A 21,814-nucleotide genomic window follows, 5' to 3' on the forward strand; every position below is an offset into this window, starting at 1 on the left:
TTTGTTGTTGACAAAGGACAGCTGGACATATAAAGGGCTCCATTACCTTCAGTAGCTTAGGGCCTTATCAATCCTAAATCCGGCCCTGCAGTGGCTCCAATGGTCTGGGGCGAAGGGGACTGGGGTCCTGCAACATATGAAGGAGCCACAGGTTAGCCACCCCTGGCTCTAAACTGACAGCAGCCACATCTCTGGATCACTGGCACATCTGAACTTAGCACACACTACTCACTAGACTGCTATAGCTTGGTACTGACTTTGGTCACGGCAGCATATTAAATAGCTATTGCCTCCACCAGGAGAGTTCAGTCGAAGAGTAGCAGAGGGGAAACCACCACAAAGTGCAAATTCCTAAAAGAAATGACTTCATGTCAGCTAATCATCGGACTGTAAGGAAAGTCTGAGCAGAATGCTTGATTCATGATCCTGTGTCCCTGAAACAAAACAAACAAACACCTGTTTGTTATTGTCAGCCTGGATAGCTCAGCTGGCTAGAGCTTGGTGCTTATAATGCCAAGGCTGCAAGTTTGATCAGTCGCATATTCCTGGATTGCAGGGGGTTGGACTAGATGACCCTCGTGGTGCCCTCCCAGCTCTACAATCCTATGATTCAAACAAATAATGTTGTATATCGAATGGATGCCCTTAGAAATGATGGTCTTTCTCCAAACTGACCCGGCTGTAATTCTGAAGGATTCCTTTTTAACCCCAGCTATGGTTTGGTTTTGTGGCTTTGGTTTGTTGTAAGTTTGTACTGCATTTATCACTCTATCCATTTAAAATGTTCAGGTTTTGGTAGAATTTAGCTGCTGAATTTGCAAAGCGATTGCACACGGCATAAGAGGTGTGTGAGCTGAAACGATCAACACAGAAAGAAAACAGGTGCTGGGATTGCTCTTTTGCTCTCGGTGTGTTTTGCTATATTATTTTTCAAGGGAACCCTTCCCCCCAATTAGTTGTAATTTATTCCTGAAACAAGGTAAGAAACAGCTCAGAAATATTCATAGCTGCAGCCGACTAACTCCCAGGCATCTATTTCTGATGACTCTTTGGAAAAGAAGGGATAAAGAATTCTGCCCCCTCTTTTTTGGAGAAGAGAGAATAAGAATTCCTCCACCCTTAGAAAAAGATTATATATCAAAATGCATTGGGGATAAAAGAACAAATTCAAGCAGCTGGGGTTTTTTTCTGTTTTGGATTCCCCCCCCCCAGCTGCCTTTGATCTCCCCCTGTTGTGTGTATATTTTATCATTATTAATTTTTTAATAAAAAAAAGAGTCCAGGCTTATTTTTTAAAGTTATTTTAAAAACGCAAAAACACACAGCAATCCAAAACATTTTCTGACCAGATGTCAGGGAAATGAACTGATATGTGAATAACCTTTGCAGAATTAGCTGTAGAGAGAAATGGACCCCAGTTCAGAGTTAAGTGAGAACAGGGTTGAATACACACCATTCACGTAAAGCACATTTTCCTCTCCCTCCTGGGAACCACAGTTTACTCCTCACAGAACTACAATTCCCAGCACCCATAACAAACCACCAGAGACAAATAAGGCAGAGACAAACAAGGTCAGGTCCAGGGCACCAGACCAGATGAAGGTGAGCAGACATTCGACTCTGGCTACAGGTTCAAGGGCCTAGTTCACAGAGGTAGAACATGGTGCAAAGTACAGGTGAAAAACTCTAGACCTGTTTCCCAGAAGCCCCTTCCCCCTTCCTTCTGCAGGAGCTGAGGAAAAGCTAGAACCATCTAGGATAACTAGATCAGCCTCAGCTATGCCTTTTGGATCCCTTCCAGTCGGGATTCAGGCCTCATCATGGGACTGAAACTGCCTTGGTCGCACTGGTTGATGATCTCCGGCGGGCTAGGGACAAAGGTGAGAGCTGTTTCCTAGTTCTGCTGGATCTCTCAGCGGCGTTTGATACCATCGACCATAACATCCTTCTGGACCGTCTTGAGGGGCTGGGAGCTGGGGGCACTGTCATACAGTGGTTCCGCTCCTTCCTCCTGGGCCGTGTTCAGAAAGTGGTGGTGGGGGATGAGTGTTCAGACCCCTGGGCTCTCACTTGTGGGGTGCCTCAGGGTTCTGTCCTCTCCCCCATGCTTTTCAACATTTACATGCAGCCGCTGGGAGAGATCATCAGGAGGTTTGGGCTGGGTGTTCATCAGTATGCGGATGATACCCAGCTCTACCTCTCTTTTAAATCAGAACCAGTGAAGGCGGTGAAGGTCCTGTGTGAGTGTCTGGAGGCGGTTGGAGGATGGATGGCGGCTAACAGATTGAGGTTGAATCCTGACAAGACAGAAGTACTGTTTTTGGGGGACAGGAGGCGGGCAGGTGTGGAGGATTCCCTGGTCCTGAATGGGGTAACTGTGCCCCTGAAGGACCAGGTGCGCAGCCTGGGAGTCATTTTGGACTCACAGCTGTCCATGGAGGCACAGGTCAAATCTGTGTCCAGGGCAGCTGTTTACCAGCTCCATCTGGTACGTAGGCTGAGACCCTATCTGCCTGCGGACTGTCTCGCCAGAGTGGTGCATGCTCTGGTTATCTCCCGCTTGGACTACTGCAATGCACTCTACGTGGGGCTACCTTTGAAGGTGACTCGGAAACTACAACTAATCCAGAATGCGGCAGCTAGACTGGTGACTGGGGGCGGCCGCCGAGACCATATAACACCGGTCTTGAAAGACCTACATTGGCTCCCAGTACGCTTCCGAGCACAATTCAAAGTGTTGGTGCTGACCTTTAAAGCCCTAAACGGCCTCGGTCCAGTATACCTGAAGGAGCGTCTCCACCCCCATCATTCTGCCCGGACGCTGAGGTCCAGCGCCGAGGGCCTTCTGGCGGTTCCCTCATTGCGAGAAGCAAAGCTACAGGGAACCAGGCAGAGGGCCTTCTCAGTAGTGGCGCCCGCCCTGTGGAACGCCCTTCCAACAGATGTCAAAGCGATAAACAACTACCTGACATTCAGAAGACATCTTAGGGCAGCCCTGTTCAGGGAAGTTTTTAACGTGTGATATTTTACTGTATTTTTGGTTTCTATGGAAGCCGCCCAGAGTGGCTGGGGAGGCCCAGCCAGATGGGCGGGGTATAAATAATAAATTATTATTATTATTATTATTATTATTATTATTATTATTATTATTCTCTTCCAGGTACAGCAGACACACAACATCCAACCTTTTAAAGATGCTAATGGGAATGAAATGGGCAAATGCCATTCCATGATTTAATTCCCTTTTACATATGTTTAGCTTCCTGTGGTGAATGTATTTTAAATTGAAATGTGACCCATTGTGAGGAACATCCATCCTGCATTCTTCTTTTTTTGTGTTTTAAAGCTTCCTTTCTTCTTTGAAAAGGCTTCTCACACCTCTTAATAGTCTGGAGTATCTGAAAAACAGGTGAGCTTTTGCCCTGACACATCTGACACAATGAAGGACATTTCAGAGGTATGCATAGAAAATGCTATCAAGTAAGCAGGAGGCAAACTTTTTAAAGTCACTGGGCTATATGAAGTTCAAAGTACTGCAGTTAAATCACAATCCAGCAACACCAGCAATGGTAAATGCAACTCAGGGGTCACAGAAGTCAACATGTCTCATCAGCAGGCCCCAGAGGAGCCTCCATCTCCACTATTTAGGGTGCTCCTGCTTCAGTTGTAGACAATACAAACAACATCTACTAACTAAACATCTTCAGCAGATAAGGAAGAATGACTCCAGTCTTCCTCTTGTCCGTAAAACGCCTGACCAAATAAAAATGCAATTTTTATTGTGGCCAGAATTTGAATGGTGGGGTTCTGATAAAACTCACTTTGCAGCTTCTCATTCCTCAAACAAGAGGATGTTTACTTGAGATATCTCTGTTAAGGTGTCCCTTGAGCATCGCCCTGGAGGATTCTTAAGCTCTTGAGTATTATGCATTCCTTCCTCGAAACAAAAGGGGGGGAAAGAAGCCCTCTGTCATTACTTCATTTTGATGTCATTGGCCATCAGGCTGTAGAAGGTAAAGGATTTAAATCTACACAAAAACCTTATTGGGGGGGGCAGGGGGCAGGGCAGAGGAGGATTAGATGATCTCATAGTGGTAGCTCCAAAAGTGGCTGAATGAATTGATTTTCTAAATCAGGGCTGGGATACCTCCAGCCCCTTTGCCAGTCTTGGGCCGTGGGCCGCAGATAGGTGGATGGGCTCCTAGCCCAACAGGGAGAGGCACAGTTTTGGGGCCCCCCTGGGTCTGCACCCTTGGAGGGAGCCAACCTAGTCAACCCCCTAGATTCTGCTAGGTAGAAAATTGCTAGTCTCGGGAAAGAACTGGAGTACCCAGCACTCTTAACAAACTATAGTTCCCAGGTTTCTTTGGGAGAAGTCACGTGCTTTAAATGTATACAGTGTGGACGTGACTGAAATTTGCAAGAAGCTCCAGACAGCAGCCTTCAGAGCCTTAAAACCCCCCCAAAAAGTTACCTCTCTCTGTCAAATCTAGCATTTCCTCCCTGCAAGCTGTTGTTGTTTAGTCGTTTAGTCGTGTCCAACTCTTCGTGACCCCATGGACCAGAGCACGCCAGGCACTCCTGTCTTCCACTGCCTCCCGCAGTTTGATCAAACTCATGCTGGTAGCTTCGACAACACTGTCCAACCATCTCGTCCTCTGTCGTCCCCTTCTCCTTGTGCCCTCCATCTTTCCCAACATCAGGGTCTTTTCCAGGGAGTCTTCTCTTCTCATGAGGTGGCCAAAGTATTGGAGCCTCAGCTTCACGATCTGTCCTTCCAGTGAGCACTCAGGGCTGATTTCCTTAAGAATGGATAGGTTTGATCTTCTTGCAGTCCATGGGACTCTCAAGAGTCTCCTCCAGCACCATAATTCAAAAGCATCAATTCTTCAGCGATCAGCTTTCTATATGGTCCAGCTCTCACTTCTATACATCACTACTGGGAAAACCATAGCTTTAACTATACGGACCTTTGTTGGCAAGGTGATGCTTTTCAAGATGCCGTCTAGGTCTCTCCCATAAAGCAGGCATCTTTTAATTTTGCACTCTCCTCTTTCACCCTCAATAAAAGGTTATTTAATTCCTCCTCACTTTCTGCCATCAAGGTGGTGTCATCTGCATATCTGAGGTTGTTGACCGCTACCTCTCTCTGTCAAATCTAGCATGTCCTCGCTGCAAGCTGTTAGCACAGGCTATCATAGGATCCAGGACCAAAAAAGAAAAGAAAAACCTCTCCTTGCTGCTTCCTAAACAGTTGTCCAACCTTTAATTGAAGGGCTTATAAATCAAGTGCAAGTTCCATGCTCGTGACATGGTATTAGAGAGATGGAGAGACATCTGGGAGAGACAGTCCTCTGTTATCAGAGAAATCTGGGCGCCTCCACAGGTAGCAGACCCGGCAAGACTAGGCAAGAAACTGTCACGGTCTGGCTGCTAATAAAGATGGTCAGGGAGGCAGCCTGCCCTCCTGCTCCTCCTATTCTTTCTACCACCTTTTGTGTCTGTGTCAAATGCAGGTTGCCTCTTGCTCAGGTGTGTCTCAGGAGCAAAATGGAGGGAGGAGGGGAGATTGAAGAAGTGAAGGGGGAGAATCAGGCACAAATCAGCACAACCCTCCTACCCTATAAATTGTCTCTGGAACTATGTGTTTCGCCAGTTGCCTGAGACCCCCTCAGATGATGTATGGGAAGCACCTGTCATCTGGGAAGCCCAAGGAACAATTGAATGAGACCTGCTCTCTTTTTTTAGACAGGTAAAACCAGTGTTAGAGCAGAAAGCCAAGGGGGAAAGAGAGCGGAAGTCGGTTCTTGAGGCAAATCTGTCAATGGGTGGAAAGATGACTCTCTGAGGTCAAAGGTTCCAATCTGATCTGAGGTCAATGCCCATGGGGGGGGGAAATAGTGACCTGACCCCACTGGACAATGAACCAGAAGGTGGTGGTGGGGTCAGGTCGCCTCCTTGTCCCACGGTTGGAGAGGGTTCTTCCGAGGCCCAGTTCCTTCTGCTTGTCCATCTCCAACTAGTCAGCAGGGATGGAGGAGCCAGATGGCACACCCAAGGGCACCATGTCAGATCTGAGAGGGGTAGGAGATTCACAGTAAAGTGGAAAGTTCTGCTCTGGGGCATAGTCAACAGCAAAAAGCAACATATGTTCAGAACCAATGGTTGGGGTTGCCATTTATAACACATAGTAATGGTTGCGAGGCGTGCTTCCAGATGGGGTTTTATTGTGTAATAGTTGCTCCTAACATATGTGATTTATTTCTCTTTTTTTTACACTGTTCACATGATATTGTGGGCATCAAGCTGCCAACCCCTTATGCCATCCCCCTTCTATTAAATCTGGATTTATCCTGTTGCTGATGGCCCATTTGTGATACCTGAATGACCCTTCAATGGAAACCAATTCTGTGCACATCAAATGAAGGCCACTCCTTTGCCTGACTCCCACCTAATGTTGCATCTGGGTGTGGTTTGGAGAAAAATGGTCTAGAGCAGGCACCCCCAAACTCAGCCCTCCAGATGTTTTGGGACTACAACTCCCATCATCCCTAGCTTACAGGACCAGTGGTCAGGGATGATGGGACTTGTAGTTCCAAAACATCTGGAGGGCTGAGTTTGGGGGTGCCTGGTCTAGAGGGGCAAATTGTAACCCCTGCTGAGCCACATTCAATGGCTACTAACCATGAGGGCTTTGTTCTACCTGCAGGCAGTAATAAGTCTGAATACCAGTTCCTGGAACTACAGGAGGGGAGAATGTTGCTGTGGTTGGGTCCTGCTCTTGGATTTTCTCACAGGCATCTGGTGAACAGGATGCTGGACTAGATATGCCACTGATCTGATCCAGCAGGGTCTTCTTAAATTTGGTGATTCGCCATCCCTGCTGTGTGATATGAAGCCCGCATCTGGAAGCTTAAGACAGTCATCCTTCTACATCCTTAAGCGTGGGGTTTTGCGCATTTGACATGCGTACATTGAACATTGTTTATAAACATAGCCATTCAGCATATAGAACTTGAAAGCTGACCCCGAGATATAGGTGCTCCTGTTAAATAATCACCTAGGTCTGTAACCACCACTGTGGTGTAGTGGTTAAGAGTGGTAGTCTTGTAATCTGGGGAACCAGGTTCGCATCCCCACTCCTCCACATGCAGCTGCTGGGTGACCTTGGGCTAGTCACACTTCTCTGAAGTCTCTCAGCCTCACTCACCTCACAGAGTGTTTGTTGTGGGGGAGGAAGGGAAAGGAGAATGTTAGCCGCTTTGAGACTCCTTAGGGTAGTGATAAAGCGGAATATCAAATCCAAACCCTTCTTCTTCTTCATGGCAGGTGAGAGTGGGGCAGCAGGGAGAAGGGCACCGAACAAACTACAACCCTCCCCAGCCTCTGTAAGAAGTCCCATCGAATAACTGCTTGATTCAGCCTCCTCTCTTTCTAAAATTCAATGGTACAGAAATGCAGGAGGTTTCCAGCAGGGCTGTGTATATTCTATTCAGCAAGCCAGAATTAGTTTTTGACCGAAGTATCGGCATAATGAGAATTTTATTTATTTTAAAGCATGTTTCTGGCCCCCGTGGTCACTTTGCGAGTGTGTTGAATCGAGTGAAGTCTCAGGAACTGAAGCTGGCTGGACAGTGCTTCTCCCAAAGGCCACGGGGTGAGGCTTCCGTCTAGCCTAGTGCTTGCACAACTTCCTGCCCAGTGGCTGTCCTTTCCCTGCTGTCTACCTAGCCCTGATATACATGTGTTTCCTCCCTCCCTCCCTCCCTAAGGAAAGCATCTCTTCCTGCGCTGCCAGCTACAAGCTGCCTTGAAGGCCTACTTATTCAGGCAAAAGTACATGTGACACACAATTGTAGGTGACCCACTTTCCCCCTGTTTGACAAACTGCAGTCAAACCCCTTCATGGTGCGAACAGTATCTCCTCAGACTCATCCAAGAATTCTGGCTCCCCCGTCACAAACTGAGCCTGATCCATGGCTTGGTGCTATGCGGGGGGGGGGGGGGACTCCAAGTCATGTGCCGGCCATACAGTCAGGTCATGATTCTGCGGATCTTGTGTTTATGGAGCCCCACCTGCAAAACGACTCATTTTGGGAGTTTCTGCTGAGCAGTGGCAGCACAGGAAGGCAGGTGGTATGGGGGCTTGTGGGTGGTATGGGGGCTTGTGGGTGGTATGGGGGCTTGTGGGTGACACAAGAGCTTCAGGGCCCCAGAGCCACTGTCCATCTCCTGGGTCCAATCTTCCAAACAAAGCTCAACAACTTTAACCCATCTTTGCACCCCAGGCACCAATGGGGGTTGCTATGCCAGTGCTGCTGCGTACCAGTGCAAAGGATGCCACCAGCAGTAACTTCTACCCGCTGTTTGGGGTGCTCCTTGACAGCAGCACCCCAACACCGGCTTCTGCAGTGGATCTGGGGAGGGCTGGGCAGAGGGACACCTCTGTGTCATCCAGACCCCTTTCTGCACTGCTGACCAGGTGTTTGGATTGCTTTGTTAAACCTTAAGGTGCTGCAGAACTCCTTGCTGTTCTTACCAGGAAGTAAATTCCAATGAACTCAATGGGAATTCCAAATAGACATGCATAATACAGTGGCACCTCGAGTTACATACGCTTCAGGTTACATACGCTTCAGGTTTACATACACTTCAGGTTACAGACTCCGCTAACCCAGAAATAGTACCTCAGGTTAAGAACTTTGCTTCAGGATGAGAACAGAAATCGCACAGCGGCAGTGGGAGGCCCCATTAGCTAAAGTGGTGCTTCAGGTTAAGAACAGTTTCAGGTTAAGAACAGACCTCCGGAACAAATTAAGTACGTAACCCAAGGTACCACTGTATTGGGCTTTTGGAATACCAAGCCCGAAATCCGCAACACATTGGCCTGACTGCAAACCCTGTTGCACTCAGTGGAACATAACTTCTTCTGAGTAAGGATAAATAGCACCAGGCTTCCTCCAAACCAGGCCATCCTGGACCAATAACAGCAGGTCGACAAAAACGCACTAGGTGTGGGGAGAGTAATCTTCCAGTCATAGTGAGAAATAAACAATGTAAGAAGTTTCTTCTATCGCTTTTCCTTTGCGATGTCCACATAGTGAGTGAGTTAGGTAGAATATCCCGGGATTTTAGTTTGTTAACTTAAAGCTTCTTATTGGAGGAGTTTGCTTGGCATTTTTGAATTCGGCTTCAAGGCAGGAAGAGATGGTTTCACAAGGATATGGTTTTGCAGGAAAAGGGTGTGCTCTGGCCAGAAGGAATGTATCTTGGAAGAAAGCAGGCATCGTGTCATGCTCAGTTCTGTTTACCAGAAGCCAGAGAAAGAGAGAGAAAGAGATAAAGAGAATGTGAAAGAGATACTACAGTATCTCCTCCTATCAAGCAACATGTAGCTGCATCTGTAGGGCAGATATCTGCATTTCTTTAGAGACAAGTGACCTGAGAAGAACCCATTTGGTGGCACCACAGACAGAAAGCCAGACCCCCAAGGCCAGAGGGCTCAGCCTCGGATTCAAGCTGATGCATTGATCACATTTCTCCAAGCTGATATCGCAGGCTGTCTGCAGACTTAGGAAAACATCAGACTTCCATTAGAATTCCTGGGGCCCAGGCAACGAGATAGGAACATATATAGCACTGACATGCTACATGCATGCTACAGATTGAGCAATGGACACATTCCTACAGCAGGGAGCAACCTGCCACTCCTTCCTGTCTCCCCCCACCAGTTCCTAGAAGATGCTGAGACAGTTCTCCATGCACACAGTGCTACACATGTCTGACAATTCGGCTGCATCTGCTGCTACGTTATGTTACGAAACTTCAGCTAGTGCAGAATGCAGCAGCCAGGTTGCCCACTGGACCAGACGATTTGAGCATATTACAGTTAGACCTCAGGTTAAGAACTTAATTTGTTCTGGAGGTCTGTTCTTAACTTGAAACTGTTCTTAACCTGAAGCACCACTTTAGCTATTGGGGCCTCCTGTTGCCGCTGTGGAACCTTGGTTCCCGAACTTAATCCGTTCCAGGAGTCTGTTTGATTCCTGAAACAGTTCAGGAACCAAGGTGCGGCTTCTGATTGGCTGCAGCAGCCGGGCATTCGGGCGTTCGGCTTCCAAAGAATGTCGAAAACCGGAACAATTATTTCTGGTTTTCGTTTGTTCAGGAGCTAGAACGTTCAGCTCCCATGGCATTCGGGAGCCGAGGTTCCACTGTATATACATTTCTCTGATTTTACAATCATTTTGACATTTTAAAACTTGACTTCCTTCCCCCTCTTTCTGCAGTTCCTTAAATTCAATCTATTCTGCATATCCAAATTAACTTAACTTACTCGTTTATTTATCTGCTTTTAAGTTTGGGTTTATTATTGTATATGGGGGGGGGGGAATTGCTTCCTTCAAATCAACACAGGGGTGCAGAACTGCAGCAGTTTGGGCAGGGGGAGAGCATTGCCACGCTGGTGTTGCCTATAATTAACATCCAGGTACTCAAGAGTACTCAATTCACCAACCATGCCCACCTTCAAGAGCTGAATCCTGAGGCATGGCAACCCTAGCAGCTCAAGCTTACGGAACATTAACAAGGAACACATGAAGCTCTCTTATAGGAAGTCTGTCTCTTGTCCACCTGGCTCTGTACTGTCTAGTCTGACAGGTAAACAGCCCTCTGGAGCCTCAAGGTGAGGCCATCCCTGTAGCCTGCTCGCTGGATCCTTTTAACTGGAGGTGCCAACCGGAGGCCCACGGCATGCCACGCATGTGCTCTCTGCTACTCTGCTAGAGCTGTCCCTGCCCGACAAAAGACAAAAATGGGGGACGAAACAGGAACAGTGATTTGCCAGAAATAGGGACAAGACAACTGGGACCAGCAAAATATATGAAACAGTAACAAAGAAGACAGAAGGAAAATCCCTCCTGTGTTGCTTTGGAACAAACACGCACACTGGTTCTGAAACAGCAGACTCACTCAAAAGATAGATCAAGGATTTAGAAGAAGAAGAAGAAGAAGAAGAAGAAGAAGAAGAAGAAGAAGAAGAAGAAGAAGGAGAAGAAGAGTTTTTGTTTGTTAAGGGTTAGGCGCAATTGCAGTGGACTGATTGCACAGCCAGCAGGGTGGAAGAGAGCAAAAGGCAATAAATTGAGTACAAGGGATGACTTGGTTTGGTTTGACCCTGATGGAGGAAATCCATGCATTGTAAACTAAGAGGTTGTTACAAAAGCTGTTCTGAGCCAGGAAAGACCTTGAATGGCAAATGGACAGGCAGGGGAGTTGAGAACCCACCCTAAAGCTGGGAAGGTTGCACTTGCTCATCACGCTTCGTTGGTATGATTTCATAGAACTGATAGCCCTTTCGTGCCCTGCATGTTAGCTGATAACTCTAATAGCTGACACCTTATGGCTAGCTCTGACTGGATGTAGAAGCGGTTCTTCCCTCTCCACTGGCACTTGGATCCTTTCAAAGCTCTCTAGCTATGCAATGAAGAAGATTCCGCTTCAACCATCACCTTCTATAGGGGGCATTCCCTAGGGCAGGTACAGGAAGAGAGAGTCATATTGCACCCAGGTATTGCACCCATATTGCAGATTTTCCCCTGGGTGCTAGACTAGATGGGCCACTGAACTGATCCAGGAGGCTCTTCTTCTGTTCCAGCTGTACTTCTTCGGATGGTAGACTGCTACAACAAAAGCCATTCTATCTCCCTGCTGTTTCCTAATCTATCATTTTGCAGTTTACTTCTGCTGCTGCTATTGTGTGTATATACAAAGTTTGGAACAACTTGGGTCCAAGAAACCTGAGGCCTTATATCCCAAACTGAACCCTGAGATCAACTGAAGGAGTACTGTCAGTTGTCCCCTGTGTAACTGAGGCCCGACTGGCCTCAATCAGGCCAGCCATTCAGTATCCCTGGTCCCATACTTTGGAACACTCTCCCAGCAGAGATGTGGTGGGCAGCCTCACTTTTTACTTGTAGGGGTCTCTTGAAGGCTATTTTATACCAACAAGCCTGTGCAGTTGTTTAAAATTTCCTTGAGTAGTCAGTCATTTCTATGATTGTTCTGTATTGCTTTTATTTTTTATGTTTTTTGAAATGTCCTGATATTTCATAAGAGGTTGGCGTACAAATACTATTATAAATAAATAAAATTCATGCTAAAACCTGAGCAGCAAAATCCCCAAGTGAGTTTTATTGACTTATTTTTTTTATCACAGGTCAGTGGATGGGCATTTTCTTCTCAGGGAGAGGAGCATAAATTGCTTTCTTTTGCATTTACAAATCTTAACAGGTACTACACTTGATCATAGCCAAAAGGCCAGGAAGCATTTATGCATTTGGACTCTTTGTTGCTTCTGCAAGATCTTTTATGCTGGGAGGAAGGAGTCTGCTTCATCAGGGTTCTATGGGACTGTTGTGACTCAAAAGCCACATTGAAAACAAATAACCATGAATCATTAGGAACTGCCGCATGGCATCAAATTGCAAGATTCGGGTTCCTATAAATGCAAAAGAAACAGCCGCTGATTCTAGTACCTATACTTAAAGGACAGTTTCACACATAACAATTTTCCTGCTTGGATGTTCACAAGAATATGCATGGATACCTTTGCATGTGCAGATCACATATATGTCTATTTTATAACGTGCACAGATGCTGGGAACCAATGATTGGCATGGCAACAGGTGGCTCCTCAAGCCAAAGGCAAAAAGCAGATGAGCAATTGTCACACTTTTCTTCTGTACTTATGTAAGAAGATAGGATTTGAGGAGCAGTTTTGAGCATGACAGGAAGCTACAGGAAGACCACTGGACATACACAGGAAGTACAAAGTAGGAAACCATGGCACACTGATCTCTTTTGAGGACTAGTTAGTTAAATACCTCGGTAATAAATAATAAAGCAAACAAATATCCTTTTCTCTTTCAGTCAGCCATGCCTTGTTCTGGTTCTCTGCAGCTCTATTTCTCGCTGCCTGAGCAAAGCTGAAAGAGCATCTGTAGGAAAAAATGAACCTCTCTGTCCTCATGGAAGACCTTCTCTATAGTACAATTGCCATGGAAGGCGACCTTTGCCTGCGAGCAGCCAACTCTCAGCAAGCATCATCAAGGCCATCATTTCTACTAAATGACTCCAGGCGGCTGCCTAGGAAGCACCACTTTGAAAGAAGGGGAGAACTGTTTTGTTTCAACAGCAGCTGCCAGGAATCCTCATCCCTGCATCCTTCCACCAATCACATTAGTCCAGGATTGACAGTGGGTCAGCACAAAACCACAGACTTAAAGGATGCTGTAGCAGAACCAAGCTATAAAGGAATGAGATGGAGATATAGAGGCACTAGTGGCCAAAACAAAATCTATGTACACATCGCACAGATACTACATGGCAGGGCCTGTAACCAAAAGCCACTGGGTAGTTGATGTCACCAACTGCTGTTTGGCATTTTGGTTAATGATTTCTGTGCGAGGGTGCTTCAAATGACCTTTTTCCATGAGAGTGGGATGGGGGATCGGTTGTCTAAGGAACAAGGGGCCCCCCTCCACCCCATATTTGGCTCTCCCGGTATTTCAAGAGTCTAAGCACGCCCTCTGCTGGATATTCAGCAGACTTGCTCAGAATAGGCTTGGGAACAGGGTCAAATCACTCTTGAAAAGCCACTTTTGCATCTGAAATAATTCTGAGGGGCGCATATTGCTATCTTAATTGTGGGGGAATCAGTGCTGGCCTTTAACTCATACTGTGTCAGCTCCCTTTTAACTCTGTGCCCCATACATAGTACCCCCATCACTCTGAAAACTCCTCTCAGGTATCCTTCCTCCCCCCCCCCCCATAACACACAGAAAGACACACTCTTTCCCTCTCTATGAACTACCACAGATCTGTATGCTGTTAACTCCCTCTTCCCACTCCACCCTGTGGTTTTCTCTGCAACCCCATCTCTTACAATTCCCCCACTCTCTCTCATACACAGATACCACACACTTCCAATCTCTCTTTAAAATTCCTTCCTACCTTTTCCTCCCAGCCACTTCTCGCTGAGTTCAGCAGCAAAAAAACACGACAACTTACAAGGCTTTCACACTTTTCCCTCCCTGCAATTCACAAGAGGGGGAAAGCATGGGCCCAGCAGCCTTGGCGCAACAAGCAGGAAAAACTGATGTCAACTCCAGCACACACCTGGGAATCCAAGGACTGCATGAGCAATAAAGATGATTCTGGCATTCCCTCATCTCCACCTTCGCCTTTGATGGGATGCTTGAGCATTAGAAGTTCCCGCAAAGAGGAAGGAGATGGTCTGTAAACAAAAGAATACTTCGTATTCCCCCAAGAAGTTGAAGCTAGTCAAGGAGGGTTCATTGCCCATGAGGCTTAATGTTGTGCCAGCCTGCTTTGGAGTTATTTTTTAAGGATAGAGACTTCAGATTCCATTTGTTTTTCAGGGGGTGAGTATTTAAAAGGTTTTAGGGAGCTTTGCAAGCTGCGCAATACGGAGAAGCATGGGTAAATGGGCTTCTTTATATTCAGAGTAAACATGCCTTATGGATCACCGGCCACCAAGTTGTGATTATGTGAGCCCGGGGCTCATAATAACTCTTTGGGGGGGGGCATACTATTAAAGCTTCATCTTTCCTCATTCCAGGGATGGCTAATTTCTGTATTCTCAAAGGCTTTCCCCGTTCTCTAAACAATGGACCATAGGCTGGATGTGTATGTTGTCATACTACCCTGCCTCGCGTCGCTCTGTTATTAGGGAGGGATTGGGTTTTATAATAAAGGCCAGAGAGATGTTATGCTAAAGTACAGAATCTCTTTATCTCACATAGCATTTGAAAACCATTTTCCTTATGAATGGAAGTGGGAGCAATTTTCAAAAGAGCTCATCTCGAGTGAAATTTGTTAAGATTTCCAGCTGGTCAGGTTCTTTAAAGAAAACCAAAACCTGCCTGGGTGTAATATTTGGTTTTTGTAGCACTGCGTGAGAGCTAGCCACCAGAATTGGAGGGGGGGGGTAAAAAAAACCAGGCATTTGGCATGGTTGCCAGAGTTCTTGTTGGGTAAATCTAGAATGTTTAAACCAAAGGATTGTTTTTAGTTGGTTAAGCTGTTTAGTCAATACTTGCACACTACTAAGATGCCATGTTACCGAACGAAACCCTAATGCTGTGTTTCTTACGCAATCTCATGTGAGTTGGCAGTGTGCCTGGAAGAACTGCTTGCATAGCTGCCATCCATAGGCTGCTCTGTTGAGCCAGGAAAAGTGTGTGTGTGTGTGTGTGTGTGTGTGTGTGTGTGTAGACAAAGAAATGTGATGTTGTGGCAGAGTGCATAGTGCTTTCACACCTGCTTTGCTGCCTCCTTCGCTACTCCAGGTTCTATGCAGAAGGGGGCAATGAGATACCCACATTTTGGAATATCAGAAGTTGGCACAACCGTGGAAGGGTCATAACTCAGCGGCAAAGTATCTGTTATGCATGCATAACATCCCTGGTTCAATCCTTGACAGAGGGCCTTCTTGGTAGTGGCACCTGCCCTCCCGTCAGATGTCAAGGAGATGAGTAACTATATAACCTTTAGAAGACATAGGAAAAAAGTATAGGGAAGCTTTTTAACGTGTAATGTTTTGTTATGTTTTTATATATGTTGGAAGCCGCCCAGAGTGACTGGGGCAACTCAGTCAGATGGGTGGAGTACAAATATCATCATCAACATCATCATCATCTCCAGGTAATGGTGAGAAAGTCTGAAACTCTGATGAGCTGCTATCAGTCAGTGTGGAGAATACTAAGCTAGATTAGCTGGTATAAGGTAGCTTCGTATATTCCTTACTGGTCAGGCTCCAGCCAAGATTACATGGTGGGCTGCCAGCTTGCCACCCCTGTTTCATACAATGTGATGAGGCAATAGAGACTGGCTCTCCTGTTGTGATGCTGTGCCAAGGCCACAGGTAGAGTTTGCTGCTCTACTGGTGGCAATGGACATTGTTATTGTTCTTGGTCACCCTCTAGTGGGTGTTGAAGGCCAAATTCACTCTGCCTGAACAATAGTGTCTCCCCCCACTCCCTTAATATGAGCCTGGCCAACCACTGATGTGCATGACAGCCATTTTGGTTTGGGACTTGAAAGCCATACCCTCCAGCATTACTCTGATGAAAATAAGGACATCCATCATCATCATCAACATCATCATCATCATGCACCCATCTGACTGGGTTGCCCCAACCACTCTGGACGGCTTCCGACATATATAAAAACATAATAAAACATTAAACCTTAAAAAACTTCCCTATTCAAGGCTGCCTTCTGATGTTTTCTAAAGGGTGTATAGTTACCAATCTTGTTGGCTCAGGGGTCATATAACTCCATCCCCTCCAACCTTTCTCTGATGAGAATAGGGATGTCCTAAGGAAAAAAGGGACATTCCAGGATCAAATCAGGGTGGCTTCTGTTAATCCGGGACTGTCCCTGGAAAATAGGGATGCTTGGAAGGTGTAGCATGGCTAACTACTGATGTCCCTGACAGCTATTTCGGTTTGGGACTTGGTCAGTGAGCTTAACAAGCAGAGAGCTCACAAGTTGCAGAGAAGGAGACTTAAGAGGAGACAACTCAAGCATATGTGTGAGCCGACTTTGGAATCTGATCCTTTACTTCAGGATGTGACACTCACTCCTTGTTGTGTTGGCGATGTTTAAACCTCTAGGACAAAAGCGCATGCGGAAGAGGGGCTAGCTTCAGACACAAAGGCAGAACCTCTTTAGTCCAAACTGTGCAGGTGAGGGTCACGTAGTGCCAGAGTCTGATGTGCTTGGAAATGATTGATGATCTGGTTTGGGCGGTCATAAACAGCAATCATTTATTTCTTCTCTTGTTCTCAGGCCTCGAGGCTGTGCAGATAACCTCAAAACTTGAGATTCAAACTCATGTACCTGTTTGAACCTGCGCAGACAGAGCCCAGAACTTTTGTTCCTTAATTAAGTGCCGAGACAAAAATGGGATGCTCAAACGAATTGCCCTTTTTCTCTGTTAGGGCCTTTGGCAACACTAATTTTGTGGTTTGGGGATCTGGTGTGATCCTTTTTTTTTTTTTTTGCATGAATTTTTCAACATTGATCCTCAGAGGCAGCAGTTTGTATAGGGCCTCTCAGTGCAGGCTGAAGGCTGGAGAAGTGGTGTCTGTCTGTCTCTGTCTCTCTGTCTCTCTGTCTCTCTCTCTCTCTCTCTCTGTGTGTGTGTGTGTGTGTGTGTGTGTGTGTGTGAAGACACAACCTTACTCGGCTGAATGTGTGCTGTGGAGATTATATGGGGAAAGTGTATGGAATAGTTTCAGAGCCCTTTGTCTAACAGACACATTGACCTTTCTCTTCAGACATGTATAACAAAAGGACCCCTCCTCTCCCCAGGGGCCCTTGAAGCATCCTTTCTCATAAGCTTGGACTGCAGATGAAAAGGTATTTGCATGGAACACAAAAGCTTCCAGTCCTATTTCACCTACAGGGCAAGAATCAATAGCAATGGACTTCCCTTAGTCAGGTAATAACTGCCTCCACCCTTTCTGGCTGAACTTAAAAGGGCGGTCCTTAAAGACAATAAAAGAACTGGTGAGGGAGCCAATAAGAAATGAGGGGAAATGGTGAGAGCAATATATTCCTTTTCAGAACTAATCAGTTCAGTTCAGTTCAGCTCAACCAAAAAGGTTAGCTTTACTAAACCAGAAACTCAATCCATTCCAGCACAGCTGCTGCAGAGCTGGAACAATTCTTACCTAAGACAACTCAATTTGAAACACGCCATCCACCCAAATTTTGCCCTCTCCATCATAACCTGCTCCCAAATCAAGCTAATTTAACTACTTGTAAGCCATCTCAATGTACGCTACCTTGGCCAAAAACCTAACTTGAATTAAATTAGTGTATTTTGAAGGCAAACGGGCCAAATTTCCCAAGTTTTCTGAATTAGTGGAGCTCACAGCCAAATTCAAGTCAACTGACCCCTAAACATTAGGTCCAGTCGTGACCAACTCTGGGGTTGCGGCGCTCATCTCACTTTATTGGCCGAGGGAGCCGGCGTACAGCTTCCGGGTCATGTGGCCAGCATGACTAAGCCGCTTCTGGCGAACCAGAGCAGCACACAGAAACACCGTTTACCTTCCCGCTGGAGCGGTACCTATTTATCTACTTGCACTTTGACGTGCTTTTGAGCTGCTAGGTGGGCAGGAGCAGGGACCAAGCAACGGGAGCTCACCCTGTCACGGGGATTCGAACCGCCGACCTTCTGGTCAGCAAGTCCTAGGCTCTGTGGTTTAACCCACAGCGCCACCCGCGTCCCCAAGTCAACTGAAGCAACTCCCAAATAATAGTTCACCTCAGCCAAACTAAGCTAACCAGTGAAACCTTTTTGACAGGATGAACTAAGCTTGAGTTTTGGACGAAGTTCGAGCAAAGATGAGGTCTAGCTGCCTTCACCAAACTGGTGCCCTTCAGATATTTTGGACCATGGCTGCTTACACACTATGCAGTTAAAGAACACTGCAAACAGATGACTTCCTCCAAAGACGCATGGGATGTGTAGCTTGTTAAGTGTTCTGGGAGATCTTTGAGAGTTTCAAGAAGCAAAAGGTGAGCTCCAGTCAACATTGTGTATTTAGACTTTCAAAAAACTTTCAGAAAAGAGATGGTGTCAACAAAAGATGTCTGGTTTCTGGAATCATAGTTTAAAGCTTCCTTAACCCCGGACTATTGGCAGGAGATGGGCAGCACCTCACCAGGATTAGATGTGTTTGGCTGAAGGATTATGAACATTAGTGCATTGCAGGGTGGGGCTGAGGTGCTCACCTGACCTCTGGTCACCTGCATTGATGATGGAGGGCCAAGGCAGTGGTGACAACAGCATGGTGCAGACCTGCCATCAGAGCCATTTCAGCACTCCTGCTGGTATGTTTGCACCAGGCTGACCTTGCCACTGACTCACTCCTCCCCATGTCCATTCCAGTATGCCAGTCCATCACCAGATGTCAGGTGAGCACCTACCCTAGCCCACCCCAATGTCTGCTATTGATAATCAACCTAGGCTGGATCTAGATACCACAAAAAAAACGTTTCAGGAAAATGCATGGTAAGCCTCATAATGGGAAATCACTTGGGTGTAAGATGGAACTCTACAGCGCCACAGCGTTATAATGCATTTAAAACGCCTTTTCTTTACTAATGTAGCTGAGTCCCTAATCAAAAGGGCTTTGAACTAAATCCTGTGATAGCCCAAAGGTAAATATGAAAGTAAGCACAAAAGGAAGGGACTTGGATGCTGCAGGAGAAACTGGGGGTGTTGTGCTGTTATCTAGCAAACTGCAAAATAACATACCAGAGGAGACATTGGATCAGACCAGCCACGTTTTCCAGTGTTTATATACTAATATGCAGAGTATACGAAACAAACGAGATGAGCTTGAACTCCTAGTACAGGAAGATAAACATGACTTGATAAGATTGGAATGTAGCAACTGAAGGATATAACTTGTTCAAAATCAAGAGATACAACAAAAAAAGAGAGTGGCTGGAAGCATTTAAATTTTTTTAAATGTACACCTTCACAGACATTAAGGAGAGCAAATATGGTACCATAGCCCCAATGAATAGAGGAAAAAACAAAAAAAAACAGCATTGTGGTCAGAGTCTACTACAGACTGCCTAACCCAGGCAAGGGTGCAGATAATAACTTTTCTGAAATAAGTTATAGATGTTTCAGAGAAGCAACAATTAGTAGTGATGGGGGCTTCAGCTACCCTGATATCCGTTGGCAGACAAATCCTGCCAAGCATGGAATCTCCAGTGAATTCCTGACAGGCCTTGCTGAAAACTTCCTCTTTCAGAGCAAGGCAGAAGAAGGAATGAGGGGACTGATTACCCTCGACTTGTTCTTTACCAATAGGGAAGCAAGGCAGAGTCATCCATTTAGAACACATCCAACGCACATTTAACAGCAGTTTACTTCCCGCAAAGAGTCCTGGGAACTGTAGTTTGTTGAAGGTGCTGGGGATTGTAGCTCTGTGGGGGATGGGACACTACAGTTCTTGGAATTCTTTGGGGGGAGCAATGTGCTTCCAAATTCTTGATCCTGTGGAAAGCCAAAGGTGAGCATAGTCAAATGTGTGTTGCGAATTTCAGGAAAGCTGAGATTTTAATAAATTCAGAGAAATGCTACGTGGGATGGATGCCATGTCTAGATATATTGATGTGGAAAGGAGCCCCAAATGGGTGGGAGTTTTCTTAAAGGAGTTACTAGAAGCACAAACAATCCCTCAAGAGTGAGGAAGCATCTCAAAATGCCAGAGAGTGGCTGCATGAAAAGCTTTGTGAGGAGTTGAAAATAAAAGAAAGGCACCTGTTAGAAATGGAAGGAAGCCATGGCTGGTGGACACTCGGATGAATACAGATGAGGAGCCCAGGTTGGTAGAAAAGCTAAAGCTCAGAAAAAGCTAGTGAGGGATGCCAAGAGCAATGAAATAGCTTGTTCAGCTCCAAAGAAGAAGAAGGGAATGGTAGGCATGCTGTTCATTAAGGATGAGGAAATACCAGCGGGCAACACCAAGAAGACTGGCCTGCTCAGCTCCTCCGCTGACTCCATCTTCTCCCAACAGGGGAAGGGCCATAGCTCTGTGGGAAAGTATCTGCCTTGCATGCAGAAGGTCTCAAGTTCATTTCCTAAGGGTTATGAATGCCCCCCATCTGAAATTGAACTGAACACTGAGATCCAGCACCAAGGGCCTTCTGGCAGTTCCCTCACTGCAAGAAGTGAAGCTACAGGGAACCAGGCAGAGAGCCTTCTCAGTAGTGGCACCAACCCTGTGGAATGCCCTCCCTTCAGGTGTCAAGGAGATGATTAACTATATAGCCTTTTGAAGACATCTGAAGGCAGCCCTGTATAGGGAAGTTTTTTTAAAAAAAGTAGTGTTTTATTATGTTTTTATATATGTTGGAAGCCGCCCAGAGTGGCTAGAGAAATCCAGTCAGATAGGTGGGGTATTATTATTATTATTGACAGCTGCTGAAAATCAGTGTAGACAATACTGAGCAAGATGAGACCTATGATCTGACAATGCCCTCTCAAAGAATCCTGGGAACAAAGGTGCTGGGAATTATAGCTCTGTGATGGGTAAACTACAGTTCCAAGATTTTAGCATGTATGTGGAGAATTTGTTTTAAATGGGTGGCGCTGTGGGTTAAACCACAGAGCCAAGGACTTGCCGATCAGAAGGTTGGCGGTTCGAATCCCTGTGACGGGGTGATCTCCCGTTGCTCGGTTCCTGCTCCTGCCCACCTAGCAGTTCAAAAGCACGTCAAAGTGCAAGTAGATAAACAGGTACCGCTCCGGCGGGAAGGTAAACGGTGTTTCTGCGCGCTGCTCTGGTCCCTTTACCTTTACCTATGGACGTAGTCTTAGTTTCTCACCACGGAGAGGCCTGAAGTACAAGGACTTCCAGGAAACCTAAATTCAGAAAAGAAGGCAGGGGGAGATTGGCTTTAATGCTCACTTCCAGGCCTCTTGGCATTTCCAAGTCCCCCAGGCCACAAGGGGCAGATGTTTTTCCTGCAAACTGCGCAGCCTAGCAAACAAGGCATTTCACATTCTGATAGGGGGTGAGGGAATGAATAAAGAAAAGCAAGTTGGGGGTTGGATAAAAAGGCAAGCTACAACTGTAATACTGGGCCAGTTATTGCCAGCAATAAATATTTTCGATTTCTTCCAGAATGTATCTGTCCACGGATGGTAATTACGTTTCACAGGCTCTCCCACACGTTTTGCTCCAAGGCCTGCGTC

The 21,814-nt window shown here is 46.2% G+C and overlaps 1 long non-coding RNA gene across 1 annotated transcript in view; it reads right to left on the minus strand.

The window, feature by feature from the left end:
• Nucleotides 1-21,814, minus strand: part of LOC310755755 — a 63,052-nt gene that overhangs the window by 33,090 nt on the left and 8,148 nt on the right. Inside the window, exon 2 of the long non-coding RNA XR_014544513.1 lies at nucleotides 3,822-3,937. This is a non-coding gene — a long non-coding RNA (uncharacterized lncRNA). The remainder of the gene's footprint in view (nucleotides 1-3,821; nucleotides 3,938-21,814) is intronic.

This window comes from Podarcis filfolensis (assembly GCF_964270895.1).
Source record: "Podarcis filfolensis genome assembly, chromosome: 2".
In the NCBI taxonomy this organism is placed as follows: Eukaryota; Metazoa; Chordata; class Lepidosauria; order Squamata; family Lacertidae; genus Podarcis; species Podarcis filfolensis.